The following is a 14,213-nucleotide window of genomic DNA, read 5'->3' on the forward strand; positions in this document are numbered from 1 at the left end:
ATTATTATTTTTAAATTAAGTTTGGCCCTATACATTGCTTGTAGTATGAATATATGTAAATTCCATCATTTTATATGGAAGCTTGTAGAATTGATGGTAGTTTGAGACATCATCTAGCTATAAAATGTGTAATGTTTACTAAGGTTTTTTTTTTTCAAGATCTCAATGGGTATATAAGTGAGAATAGTTATCTTCATTGGTATGAGACTTTTTGGGTGGAACCAAAAGCAAAGTCGTGAGGACTTATGCCCAAAGTAGACAATATCATGCCACTGTGGAGATATTTTGAGAATTGTTGTCCCTAACAAGTAGTATTAGAGTCATGCCCCTAGTTTAGCTATGTTGAACAAAGATGTACTGGAGCCTTAAAAGTATGTCATGGTATGATCTATACCTGAACTTTGTTAGATAGGTAGCATGCTCTAGTGAAGAGGAGTTAGCCTATACAAGAGTTAGACGGATAAATGATTATTTGAGGGGAGGCTCGATGGTCCTTTATTCGAGGGGAAGAATGTTGGGAATGTGACCAAAGTCCTAAATTGGTTAGATAAGGAGATGATCATCACATTTATTAGATAAGGAGATGATCAAGGGTAATAATAAGTTCAATTGATTAAAAGTATGTATGTCTTGGATCTTGAAAAGAGAGAATAAAGATTGATGATTTATAGTTGTTATATGATTTGGAAACTTTTGAAGAGACATTATGAGTTAAACATGGATCTTCAATTTATGAAAGGAAACAAACTAGTTAGGTTTAAACGAATCTTCAAATATTTTGATGCATATTCTCATATGACTAATATATTTTAAATAATCATTATAAACCCTTGATAGCATTTCTATAATACATCGCATGGATGTAAAGAAATATTTACTCAAGTTGTTTGAGTTGATTATGTGAGTATTTGTTAATATAGTTTGATACATGCGTTTACTCAAATTTATTTGAGTTGATTATGTGATTATCCATTTGTATGTTGATGGTATACTGATCTTTGATACAAACATAGATGTAAGTAATAATATTAAGTTATTTATGTCCTCACAATTTGAAATAAAAAAATTAGGCGAGGATGATGTGACACTTGGTGTTAAGATAAGAAACTGAAAATGGATTTTCTTTATATCAATCATACATCGAAAAATGAGATTTCATTGCTTTGATGATGCTCCTGTAAAGAAACCTTATGATGCTAGTATGAATCTTAAGAAAAATAAGGAAGATAGTGTTTCTCGATCCGAATATGTAAGGATTATAGGAAGTGTTAAGTTATTATGAACTATAATAGACCTATGATTAAAGATCATTTGATTGCTCTTCATCATTTATTAAGGCATCTTAATGGTACAATAGATTATTGTTTACATTTTAATATTTTTCTACCATATTAGAAGGGTAGTGTATGCAAACTGGGTAACTTAGAAAGGCGAAGTAAGCTTTACTAGTGGATGTGTACTTATTGGGTAGAGGAACTATTTCATGGAAGTCTACAAAACAGATTTATATAGCAAGGTCCACCTAGAGTTTAAATTCATTGCTCTAAAATTAGTAGGATGAAAGACTGAGTAGCTTAGAAGCCTATTGGGAGATGCACCATTGTGGGTGGACATTAGTACCGATCTCTTTGCACTGTGATTCACAGGTTGCCATATGAATTGTCAAGGATAGTGTGTATGATGGCAAGAGGAGTCATATATACCTCAGGCATGGAGCTACGAAACAATTACTTAAAGGAGAATTATTTCATTGTAAGTTTTGAGAGGAATTTTTCAGATCTTCTCACTAAAGGCCTAACAAAGAGAGTAATTCTAGAATTTTCGAAAAATATGGGACTCAAACTATTATAGTGGTCCATAGCCCTTTATCTGGATGGTCTATTGTAATAGACTTGATGGCCAACCCTTCATTTGGGTGGTCCTAGTACGAACTTGATGGACAAAACTAAAACCTTTAAAAATTTCATAGCCCTTTCTTTGGGTGGTTCTCGTATGGACTTAATGGATAATTGTAAAATCTTCATAGCTTAGTTTTTGAGTAGTTTGACTTTTACACTTGATGAAGTTGATCCTGGTATGGAGTAGTTGCGAAGTCTTTATAGTTCAATTTTTTAGTGGTCTATTACGATAAACTTGATGAAGCAATTAACGTGATTGTGAAGATGTGGTTGCCTAGAGTCTTTTTCTAGAGCTTTCACGTTGACCCGAGGTTCTATGTGCATGGCCTTAAATAGGATGCTTTTATAGTAGAATCGACGAAAATTTAAGAAGTAAAACGTGTTATGGGGATCTCAACTATAGTTATTGAAAGTTCAAAAGGTATCTCACTCACTCTAGTCAAGTTGTTGCCTTACTTCACTATGTATCAATTCAAATCGAAGATATTGATGTTTAAGTTTATTCTCTTATATCTGCTTAGATAAATTATTTATTATTTTCTAATTGCCAGTCATTCGTTGGGGATTGTTGGGAATGACTAATCAATTAGTCATTTGCTTCAATGACTTGCCCTAAAATTAACCAAAGATTTTTACGTGTATTTCATTTTTAATTTAAATTTGAAAATAGTTTTTTGTAATTGAAATGTTTTTCTATTTAATTTGGATATGGAACGTTTTGTACTTAATTAAGATTTGAAATATTGTCTACATTTAATTTAGAAAACATTTTTGTTGGATTATTAAAAAAAAAATGGTTGTTTTAGTCCTCAAGGGTGAGATTTGAGTTTGGCATGATATTTCTCTCTATTAAAAATGATTTAATTATGAGCAAAGTTTTCACTCGCTTCCAATCTTCTTCGATGAGTGCATGTCTGAGAAGGGTGTTGTGTTAACCTTGGGGAGCAATCGACTTCTGACAATTTAGCATCGAGATTGTGCCGATTTTGCTTTTAAAGCAGTGGATCTTTCACAAAACAACAATGATTGAGATCCAGAATTGATGACGACTAACAATTCATATGACAAATTAACTTTATTCTAGCTTATAATTAGATTTTGACAAAATATTAGAAGTATCAAAATATTTTACCTATTTTTCCACGTCGAAAAGATTCAGAAAAGTCATGGGCTCTAAGCACTATAAAATGAGTCAATTGAAAATCAAATAGTTTCTCTCTATTTCGTTTCTATTTAATACTATATCATTCTTTATTTTTTTAAAAAAAAAAAACCTATCTTGGTTGGTTGGTAGAGCTGCATGCCCTGTTTTTTTACTATATCTCAATGTGGGAAAATAGGTAAGTCATTAGTAAGATTCAAAGAAGTCATGGGCTCCAAACACTACAAAAAGAGTCAATGTCTTTGGTTACCAATCCATTTACATTTCGAAATTACATTATCGTTAGTTTGTTGTTACAATATGAGAAATATAAATCTATCATAAATCTATCATATTCACTGCCACCTTTATCGTTCCTGTTTAAGGTCAAACGGTAACGGTATTAGTAAATGTGACATATTCATAATTCTAAATAAATGTGATAAAAAATAATCCAATTACGTTTGCCATCCTGGTCCACTATGATTGATCTATGACAATTTTTATTATAGATTGGTAAATATAGTCTTAATTCAAAAAAACATAATATTTCATAATGAGAAAATTTATGGCCCGTTTGATAACGTTTTCGTTTCTCGTTTCCTATTTTTTAAGAACTAGAAATAGGAATATGTTTGATAACTATTTGAAATGAAATCGATTCTCAAAAAATGAGAAATGAGAACAGGAAACATGAACGTTATCAAACGAGCCCTTAATATTTTGATATTTTAATAGATGATATACCCTTTAGTTATATATGTGAATATCGTTTTGATATGGGTGCTTTTTTTTTTTTTTTTTTTTTTTAACATTTATAATAAAGAAAACATTGAAAAGAATAAAGAACAAAAAGATGATGGGTTTTGGAGGGGATATAGGAAGGAATGCAAAAGTTTAGGTAATGATGAGTTAAATGCCAAGAGACAAAAAAGATAGGTGAAATTGCAAAGGAACTATTTATTAAAGTTAGCCCTCCATTGTGTGGTTCTTAAAGGAAGGAAAAAGGAAAGTCTTTGGAAATTTTCATTAATGGCAAACAAGCCCATTTCTAGATATTTTTTCCCTTCTTAGCTTCTAGGGATTTATTTGACATATAATTTCCCTTTAAAATTGCCCAAAAATGTGTTGGCCTTTTGTATGATTTTTCTAGAAGGCCTTAGCTACATGTTTCTTTTGAAAAAAAATAAATATGAAGAATGAATTGGCTTTTGTTTCTTTCAATTAAATTACGAGTGTTGTTTTTCTTTTCCCATAATATTTAGAGTTTGTTTAATAATTATTTTAATGTTTATTTATTAACAATCCTATGGGTTTGTATTGTAGTTTTTTTTAAAAAAAAAAAATAAATAACTTTAATATGATTTTTATAGAAAAATAATTAAATTGATGAAAACTAACGAAAAAGGGAAAATAAGAACCTTCACTAACATGGGGATACTCTAAAGATTGGAATGCACAATGAGACTGAAATATACACCATGTTTAAATTATGATCGTGGTCCTTGTCACTATATTATGATGTAAAAATGGACCCAAATATTTATTACGTAAGTGATTGGTTAGTTCACATCGATATAGTTTTATTTTTTGGTGGGATAAAATAAATAAATATATATATATATATATAGTAAAATGTCATATATGGTACAAATTTTTGGATTAAAAAATACCTCTTTATTATGAATTTGAGAATTCAAAAGATTTTCCATTTGATTCTTAAGTTTCAAAATGTTAAATCTACTCGTGCGTTTTGAGTTCAATTTTCTTTATATTTCTAAATTTCAAAAGGTTACACTTTTACCCTTGAGTCATGAGTTTAGTTTCCAATTTATCTTAGATTTGAAGATATTAATACTCACTTTTAATCCTCTATGTTACTTTTCTATTAGTTAATTTAAAAATATATATAAAATTAATTATGATTAAATTAATTTTCGTTTATAACTATTAAAATTAATTTAAAAATTCACATTATAATTACTTTTAAATCAATCAATAAAAGATAAAATTGTAATATTTTCAAATAAAAGTGTACCTAAGAAGTTAGCAAGATCATCATACTCCGCAAAGAAAGGATCAGAGAACTTAAGCCCCAAAAAGCTCATATAAAGAATAGAGCATAGCTATGAAGCTGTTAAAAAACAGTTACAAGGCATCAATATTCCTTCTAATAAACACAACAAAACCTGGCCCAGAATAAAGTAACCTAAGAGAAAAAACTTGTTGGATTGCAATTATCTATTCTACAACTCAAACTGCACCAATAAAAATCTAATAGTATCATCTTTTTAAATCTTTTTTTTCTACTATGTATCAAAATAGCTATATAGAAATTAAATCATTGTCCAATACTTAGTGTATCTCATATTACACCCATTTTTGTGTACCTCATCAAATTATCTAATCATAGTTTGTCACAAGACAAATTCTTTTTATATCTTTTTGGGGATTTGCATGTGTGATGAAAGTAGAATGCACAGAAATAGATATATTTTAAGATGCATCCAAGTATTTCTCATATAGAGATAATCCATAAAAAATGAGCAAGTAAGTCTTGTCCAAGATAGTAAAGTAACCGACCACCCTATTGACGAATTCATCATAAAATATAATAAGTCAATATGAATATAGTTTAATAGATAAAATATTCAATTTATTTTTAAAAAAATAGATAACATATTAATTATCATTTTAAAGATGAAATAGTTCGATCTTCCACTTTTTTAATGGTTGAAATCGAAATCGAAAGAAAGAAAGAATAACTAATCATGGATTGCTTTGTAATGAATATGTTTGATTAAATTAATATTTAATAATTAAAAGCATTATTTTCTTTTATGCACTCTTATATTTGTATTGATTTCATTCCTACACTTTGGGTTTCCAAATTTATCCCTATAATTTAGCTTATTTATCCTCATGATCCTTGCCAATAAAATGGATAGTAATTAATGTAATGGAAATGATCTAGTGTCGATGATTGCAATAATAATAGGGTGTTTGATATAGCACATGGCGATATTAATTGCATTTTTTTTGTTATATATTTATAAGTTCAATTTTTAAGGCCATTTGGTTTTTTTAAAATATTTGTAAAGAATTTATAACAAATTTAGAAAATTAGAGGTGAAAGGAGTATTTATAGACTTAAATTTTCAAAAACTAAAAACTAAGGCTCTATTTGGTAACTATATTGTTTTTTGTTTTTGTTTTTTAAAACTAAGCCTATGGATACTACTTTCACTTCTAAACTTCTTCCTTTGTTATCTATTTTTCACTCGGTTTAAAAAACCAAGCTAAATTTTGAGAATAAAAAAAAAAGTAGCTTTCAAAAAGTTATTTTTGGAATTTGGAATTTGGCTAAGAATTCAACAATCGTACTTAAAAAAAAATGCAAATTATTATACAAAAAAAGTGGATGAAATAGACTTAATTTTTTTTGAAAAAAAACCAAAAACCAAATGATTACCAAACGAGACCCAAACAGTTATCAAACAAAACCTCGACTTTTTGTTTTGTTTTTGAAAATTAGGCATATTTTATCTCAGTTTCTTATAGTAGTTTGCATATTTCTTAAGTAAAAGAGTTGAATTTTTAGTCAAATCAAAAAACAATAACAAATTTCTAAAGACTACGACCCCATTTGGTAACAATTTATTTTTTGTTTTTTGTTTTTAAAAATTAAGCCTATAGAACATTACTTCCATCTCTAAATTTCTTTGTTTTTCATTACTTATTACTAATGGTTTAAAAAAAAAGCCAAATTTTGAAAACTAAAAAAAGTAACTTTTAAATTTTTGTTTCTGCCTTTAGAATCTGGCTAAGAATTCAACTACTGTACTTAAAGAATGATGTAAATCATTGTAAGAAATATGGAGGAAATATGCTTAATTTTCAAAGACTAAAAAAAAACAAATTGGTTACCAAAAGGGTCTACATTTTTTAGTTTTCAAAACTTCGTTTGATGTTTGAAAATATTGATAAAAAGTAGATAACAAAACAAGAAATTTAGGAGTAGAAATGATGTTTGTAGACTTTATTTTCAAAAAAAAAAAAAAAACATAATTTAATAAGCCAATGAATTTTTAGTTTGAATCTAATAAGTCATTGAATTTTTAAGGTTGTATCTAAGAAGTCATTGACTTATACAACAATTTTTAAAATTCATGAACCTTAATGTCTTATTAGATGCACAATTTAAATTAATGTCTAATAGATTTGTTAATGAACAATGTTGAATATCTAAGAGAGACCAATTAAATACAAAATTAAAAGCTCACAAAGATATTAGATAAATTTAAAATTTTGGAATCTCTTATACACCAGAGAGAATGTTAACTAATCTGTAAGAACAATTCTAGAGATCATCGTGCTATACCCATCTTTCTAGTTTCTAGAACCCATTTCACCTATGAATGAAAAAGAAAATTACAAGAGTTTGCCATGCAACAAAATTTAATTGGATAACTAGATGGACTACAAAAAGAAGAAAGAACATTTTAAATCATAGTCTAAAATGGTAATTTTACTGTTTTAAAATTTGTAGAAAAAAAAAAAGCGTACTACCGTACCCTACGTAGTCCACATGGGTATGATATGATTTACAAACCACGCCCATAATTAGAAAGGTTTTCAAGTTTCCTTTTTATTTTTCACTTTATTTACCTAATATATCCTTCTTTTTTTTACTTATTACAGTCAGCACATAATTCTTACAAATTTATACTTTGCACCCCCAAAAAGTTTCTCTCTCTTTGTCGACACTTTCGTTGTTCAATGTGTGTTGATGACGTGTCGCAATTATATTGACTACATGCAATCCGGTACGGCCATTTGTGGCTGTTTAAAACCCCCCAATACTTCTTCTCACTTCTTCAATTTACTCCTCACTCTCACACACGTTTCCATTATTCTCTCTCTTTCTCCCAATTAATTTCTCACCAATAACACAACTCCACATCACTCACCAATGGCCGACGCCACCGTGCCGGAGACCGACTCCGGTGGTGCCAATTCCTCGTCTTCCTCCTCCTCCTCCTCCTCCACTTCATGTTCCATCTCACCCTCATCGAAACTTCGGCTGAAGCGTGATCGAGAAAGTAGCAACAATAGTCGCCACCCAAGTTACCGCGGCGTCCGAATGAGGGCGTGGGGCAAATGGGTGTCGGAAATTCGAGAGCCGAAGAAGAAGAGTCGGATCTGGCTCGGCACATTCGCCACGCCGGATATGGCGGCACGTGCTCACGACGTAGCTGCCCTCACTATCAAAGGCAATTCCGCCATCCTCAATTTTCCTGAACTCGCCGCCTCATTACCTCGCCCCGCCTCCTCGTCCCCTCGTGACGTTCAATCCGCCGCCGCTCTTGCCGCTTCAATGCAACTTCCTGACGTCATCTCATCTCCACCGCCACCGCCACCACCACCCTCATCGCCTCCTTTTTCGTCGTCGCCCGAGTTGGACGAGTCGACGCCGGAGGAACTAAGTGAAATTGTGGAGTTGCCGAGTTTGGGAACGGGGTACGAGAAATCGGTCGAATCGGTGACCGAGTTCGTGTTTGACGAGTGGCAATATAGCTATGGGCCATGGGATCAAGAAAATAAAAGCTCAAAAGAAGAAGAAGAAGAAGCTTATGAGTACTTTATAGATCAAATGGCAATGGCGGAAAGAGAGTGTGTGATTCCCACTGCATTATTTCAACCTTTACCTTTCTCGTGGTAACATTAAATTGATATCACTTCTTTACAAACTGGGTTGTGAATTTGTTGTGTGATTTTCTCTCTCTTCAATTTTTTTTTTAAGATATATATTTAATTAAATTAAATGTGAAGTCCTTTTACAATTTTTTTAAAGGGGCTAAGAAATTTAAATTAGGGATCTTGTCTTGGTGAGTGTTTTCTTCTCTGTGTTTCCAGTTCCATTTCCTCTCTCTATTCAGTTAACCATTTTTTTTTTTATCTTTCTTTCTCAATCTTTCTCAATCTATCTTAATTTTTAGTTCAACCATTTGAGAAGGTGATATTTAAATTATCTCCCATGATAAAATCTCACTTATTATTATTGTACACATAAATTTAAAATATTAAAAAAAAAAAAAAAAAAAAAAAAAAAAACTCATTTGGACGATTGACGAGAGTAGTTTTTTTAAAAAAATGAAAACAAAAAGTAAAAATTTCATCTTAAATAAGTAGACTTTTGGAAGAATGGACGTAAGAGAAAATTGACTAATAAACTCACATTTTTAATATTTTCATCCTTTTTACATCTATATTTTAATTTTTTTCTCTCACTGCTCTTGATTTTATTAATTTATACGGGCGAAATTCTAGAGATAACAGTTGTTTTTTTAAAAAAATTAAAAAAAAAAAAAAAAAAACTTTTGAAAAATTTTGCTCCTTGGTTTATTGATAATTTATTTGTTTAGTTTTTTGTAATGTATTTTAAAAAAATTAAAAAACATATTATAAAACAAACAGAAATTTTAACCGATAGGAAAAATGTCAAACTATTTACAGAAATAGTAAAAAATATATATTGATATATACTGATAAACTTCTATTGACGTCTATCAGTAATAGACTTTCTATCAATTTTATAACAGATAGACATTAATAGACTTCTATCCGTCTCTTCTATAAAAATAATTTAAATTTTGCTATTTTGTATAAATTGTTTCCTTATTTTTCTATTTTTATAAACCTCTAAAACAAAGGAAGAAGTAAGAGAAAGGCTCATAGTTTTAAGAAATAGAAAAATATACTTAAAAAGGTGGGAAAAAAACATTTTTGTTCCTTATTTTAGGTATAGTTTCAATTTGATCATAAATTTCAAAATGCTATATATTTGATCCTTAAGTTTTGAGTTTAAGTCCCTAAGTTTTAAAGTGTTATATTTTTAGTCTTAAATTTTAAATTTAATTTTAATTTAATGTCTTAATTTCAAAAATTGTAATTTTATCCTTAAATTTTTAAATAAAAAATAAATTCAAAATTTAAAACTATTTTTTTCTTTAAAAAAAAAAAAAAAAAACCAAGACAAAAAGTAGTTACTATGAAGGAAAAGGGAAAACAAAACAAAGAGGAAAAATAAAAGTGAAAAGGGGGGGCAAGAGGAGTAGTGATACTTGTCATTCTAGCATACAATAATGGAGAGCAATGGTCTTTGCTCTTTGATGACCCACACATATTTATGGTTAGATTTTTAGAATTGAGTGCTCAACCAACTGCACAATCAAACAAGATTTTTTTTTTTCCTTTTTTTTTTTACCACCTTCTAATACATTCTACAAAATATTCATTTAAAAATTGTCAACCTAATTTACAAATAAAAAGAAATAAAGGAAAAGAAAAAAAAAATCACACAAAGTTTTTGGGATTTTTTATTGTTTTTTGGCAAAAATGTATACCATATAATTCCTAATTCCTTTGGTAACTTATCTTTTACAAGTATTAAACATTCTTTAAGTAGGGTCATATGCCTTAAAAAGTTGTTGAATTTTGTTAAGAAATAATGGACAACAAGCTAATAGATGTTACTTAAAATTCAGTATATTTCGTCAATAAAATGAGACTTTGCTAACCAATCAGACTCTTTTTCTTTTATTGACGGGTTCACTTGTCCATGTATATTAATAGAAGGGGATTTTAAAAAATATAAAAATAAAGAAAACTATATACACAATATAGTAAAATTTTAATCTTCTTTGATAGAAGTTGATAGAGGTTGATAGAAGTCTATGACTGATAGACGCTGGTAGAAATCTATCTGTGTTTATTAGTTTTTATTTTTATTTTTTTACTATTTCTGTAAATAGGTTGGCATTTTTTTTTTGAAAATTTCTCTTAATAAAATAATCATTTAATGACAAATTGACTTTATTTAAAAAATGTTGACAAATTTGTTTAAGGACTTGGATTGAAAATTTTTAGAACATTAAAAGTAAAATAACAAAAAATAAAAAGTATGCATTAGATTAAGAATTAATTACCTAAGATATATGAAGGATTCATTCATATATTTAGTCATTTTTCTAATACATTTGTGGGCTAATAATAGAGTGGATCCCACAAATTATTGTAATATTGACTTGTTGAATCATATCAAGTGAAAAATAAATAGATAGAAGATTTTTTGTCTGTTAAATATAATTTTTAATAAATATTACTATAAAATTATGTGTTTTTAAATATGTCCTCTATTTTAATAATGTTATATCATAGCACAATAAGTTGCTGCAACTTTTTTTCGTTCATGTTTATTTGCCACTTTTATATCTACTTAAATGAACTACTACAAAATACACTTCCCTCCCTTGTGTTCTTTTTCTTTTTTGGGTAATATAATTTTATTATTTTTTTAATTTTAACTTTAAAAAATATGATTTAATGGGGTATTATTTATGATGTACTAATACTCAACTAAAATTGTCATTTCCTATTCTTACAACTTTTATGAGAGATTAATTTGATATTAATTGGTTCAAATGGAGGGAGAAAGACTTGATGAGTATTCTCATATAATAAATAAAGAAAACTCCTTTGAAAAAAAAAAATTACGGTTGATTTATACCCAATACTTTGGAATTTTGGGGTAAATTTCAATTATGTCACTAAAAGTTTTATTTTTACCCTTAAATTTTGAAATTTACTTTTTAAACAATACTTTTAAATTATGAAATTGGTCCAAACAATATTTTTTATATTAAAATAAAATAAGAAAATTGATGTGGTAACTGATGTATAAAAATTAGACTATGTACATAATGTTATTTACATCCATACATAGAACATTGCGATATTTGCTACTCATCTTAAGAAATATCTTTAAAACCATTTACGCATAATCGAATTCTACTCATCAATTACTACACCAATTTATTTGAATGATTTTACAAATAACATAAGCTTTCAATTTTTTTAGTTGTATTAGTTTTGTTCGTCAATTTTTATCATATTTTGTCAAAATAAAACTCTTCAATGAGATTTTTTAAAATAAATTTCAAAGTTCAAAGATGAAAGTCAAACTTTTCAAAGTTTATACGTATTTTGTATGATGTTAGTGAAAATGAATTCCTTAACCTAATTTTTCCTTGTGTCCAACATTAGTTAAACTTTATTGATGGTATTATCACCTTTAAATTATTTTGGAAAATTAATTTTAAGAAACCAAAGTAATGACTTCAATCTTTTTGTAATTGCAAGTGTGGTAATTACACAGCAATCATATAGAAATCAGAGAACAATCAAATTTTCATACAGAAGTTTTTTGACATGTTTGTAAAAAATTAAAATCTAAGGACACGCGTCTAATTTTAAATTTTTTTTTTATTAAAATTGCAATTACCTCAATTATTTTTTAAGAGATATAAAATAGATTTTTTTTTATAAGTAAAAGAATAAGAAATGTATAAAAGTTATGACTTAATTTATTGTTTTCTTCTTTTTACAGTGAGTTAAATGCTTTTATTACTTTTGACAACATTAATTGTTGTCGTCGTTATCATTTACGCTAGAGAGAGAGAATTAATGTCATAATTAAGGATCAATTGTAGTTAGTTGTTGGGTTTGGGTGTTAGGTTGGGATTAAAAAAAAATACTAATATAATAAGAGCCTTGTGTGGGGCTCCCTAATCCTATGCCGTCCGTACACTCAATAGAATATTTCACATTATTGTCAACCTCCACCTCCACAATCAATTCCATACCATAATTTTAGCTTTTTTTTCCCATAGGCTAAATTACAGTTTTATCCCCCAAAGTTTTTTTTTTTTTTTAAATTTAGTTTCTAAAATTTAAAAACACGTTCGGGACGAGGGCTCAAGTAGTTGAGAGTGAAGTTGTTTAGTTATAAGACTGATCACGATATAAAGAATCAATAAGTAATCGAACTGATGTTTTTAGTTGTGGAGTCCACAATAAATTTAAGAATTTTTTTGGATTAAACAAGAAGTAGAAATTTATACCCAAATCCCTCCAACTTCTACTTCAAGCTAAATATGCCATAAATGTATCTAATATGTCTTTATATTTTATGTTTCTGTCTTGTTGTCTCCAAACTCTACAAAATATTTAATAGATTTTTAAATTTTTAAAAAAATTGTCAAATAAATTTTCTATTTGGTGCTCATTGTAGGTCCTTGACCTATTCGATTTTTTTTAAAAAAATCACATATTTGCAAGACACAAAATTAAAAGTTTACGCCTTTATTCTACATAAAATTCAATTTTAGCTAACAAAGTTAACTTTATAAACTTATTTGAAAATATCAGGAAATTATTAGATACAAAGTTAAAAGTTTGATAATCTATTAGATATATAAATTTCTAAAATTTAAAGACCTATTAAATGTAAAATTGAAAACTTAAAGATCTACTAAACACCCACTTTTAAAATTTAGAGATTTTTAGATACAAATTTTTATTTCAAGGAGCACAAATAATCATATGTATCACATATTACAATTTTAGTATTTACATTTCTCATAATGTTACCAAGTTTCACAAGTTTCTAAGCATATCATTTAATTGAAGCTTATCACTTGCCAGATGTTTCTAAAGTTGTTGGTCAAATGTAATAAAAGTTCTATATGACTTCAATTATGTCTGTTTTAGAAAACCCATAAGAAAGAAGTGCCAATAATTCTATTAAGTACAATGGATGATGTCAGTTAAATTTTTATTATGCTTCAATCACAAATGAATATCTCATAAATTTTGATCAAAAGGTTTTCATAGAAATATTATAGATTATATTAAAAATAAAGTGACTAAATAGTAATTTTATTTATTAAAACACCCCTTGGTCCACATACTTCACAATTCATATTTCTCAAAAAAAAAAAAAATTGATTGAATATAGCTCTATTACATAGTATACGTTAAAAAAAATATCTAGATTTTAGAACTCCAGTTAAACAACTCTGCACCTAAACATAAAATTTTAAACTCATGAAATAATTTTACACTCCGAACATAGATTAGTTAGCACGTGATAATCTAAAGAAGATAATTGATGGTGAGAGACACGATCATTAACTTTTAAACAAAAGTATAGGCTTCATTTAATTATCACTTTTAAAAGGAAAATTATAACTACATAGAAATTTCGTCCAAAACAAGATGTGGGTGTATTCGAACTTTTTTTTATACATTTTTTTTAAAACTTTTACTTACTA

At 28.1% G+C, this 14,213-nt stretch overlaps 1 pseudogene across 1 annotated transcript; it reads left to right on the forward strand.

Moving 5' to 3' along the window:
- The first annotated feature begins 7,879 nt into the window (after window positions 1-7,879).
- LOC120080029 (ethylene-responsive transcription factor ERF037 pseudogene) lies at window positions 7,880-8,913 on the forward strand (annotated as a pseudogene). The gene has a single exon (XR_016529998.1). The product of XR_016529998.1 is annotated as an ethylene-responsive transcription factor ERF037 pseudogene (transcript).
- The last annotated feature ends 5,300 nt before the right edge of the window (window positions 8,914-14,213 follow it).

Source organism: Benincasa hispida, chromosome 6 (genome assembly GCF_027475165.1).
Source record: "Benincasa hispida cultivar pf3 chromosome 6, pf3_genome.v1.1, whole genome shotgun sequence".
Taxonomy (NCBI): domain Eukaryota; kingdom Viridiplantae; phylum Streptophyta; class Magnoliopsida; order Cucurbitales; family Cucurbitaceae; genus Benincasa; species Benincasa hispida.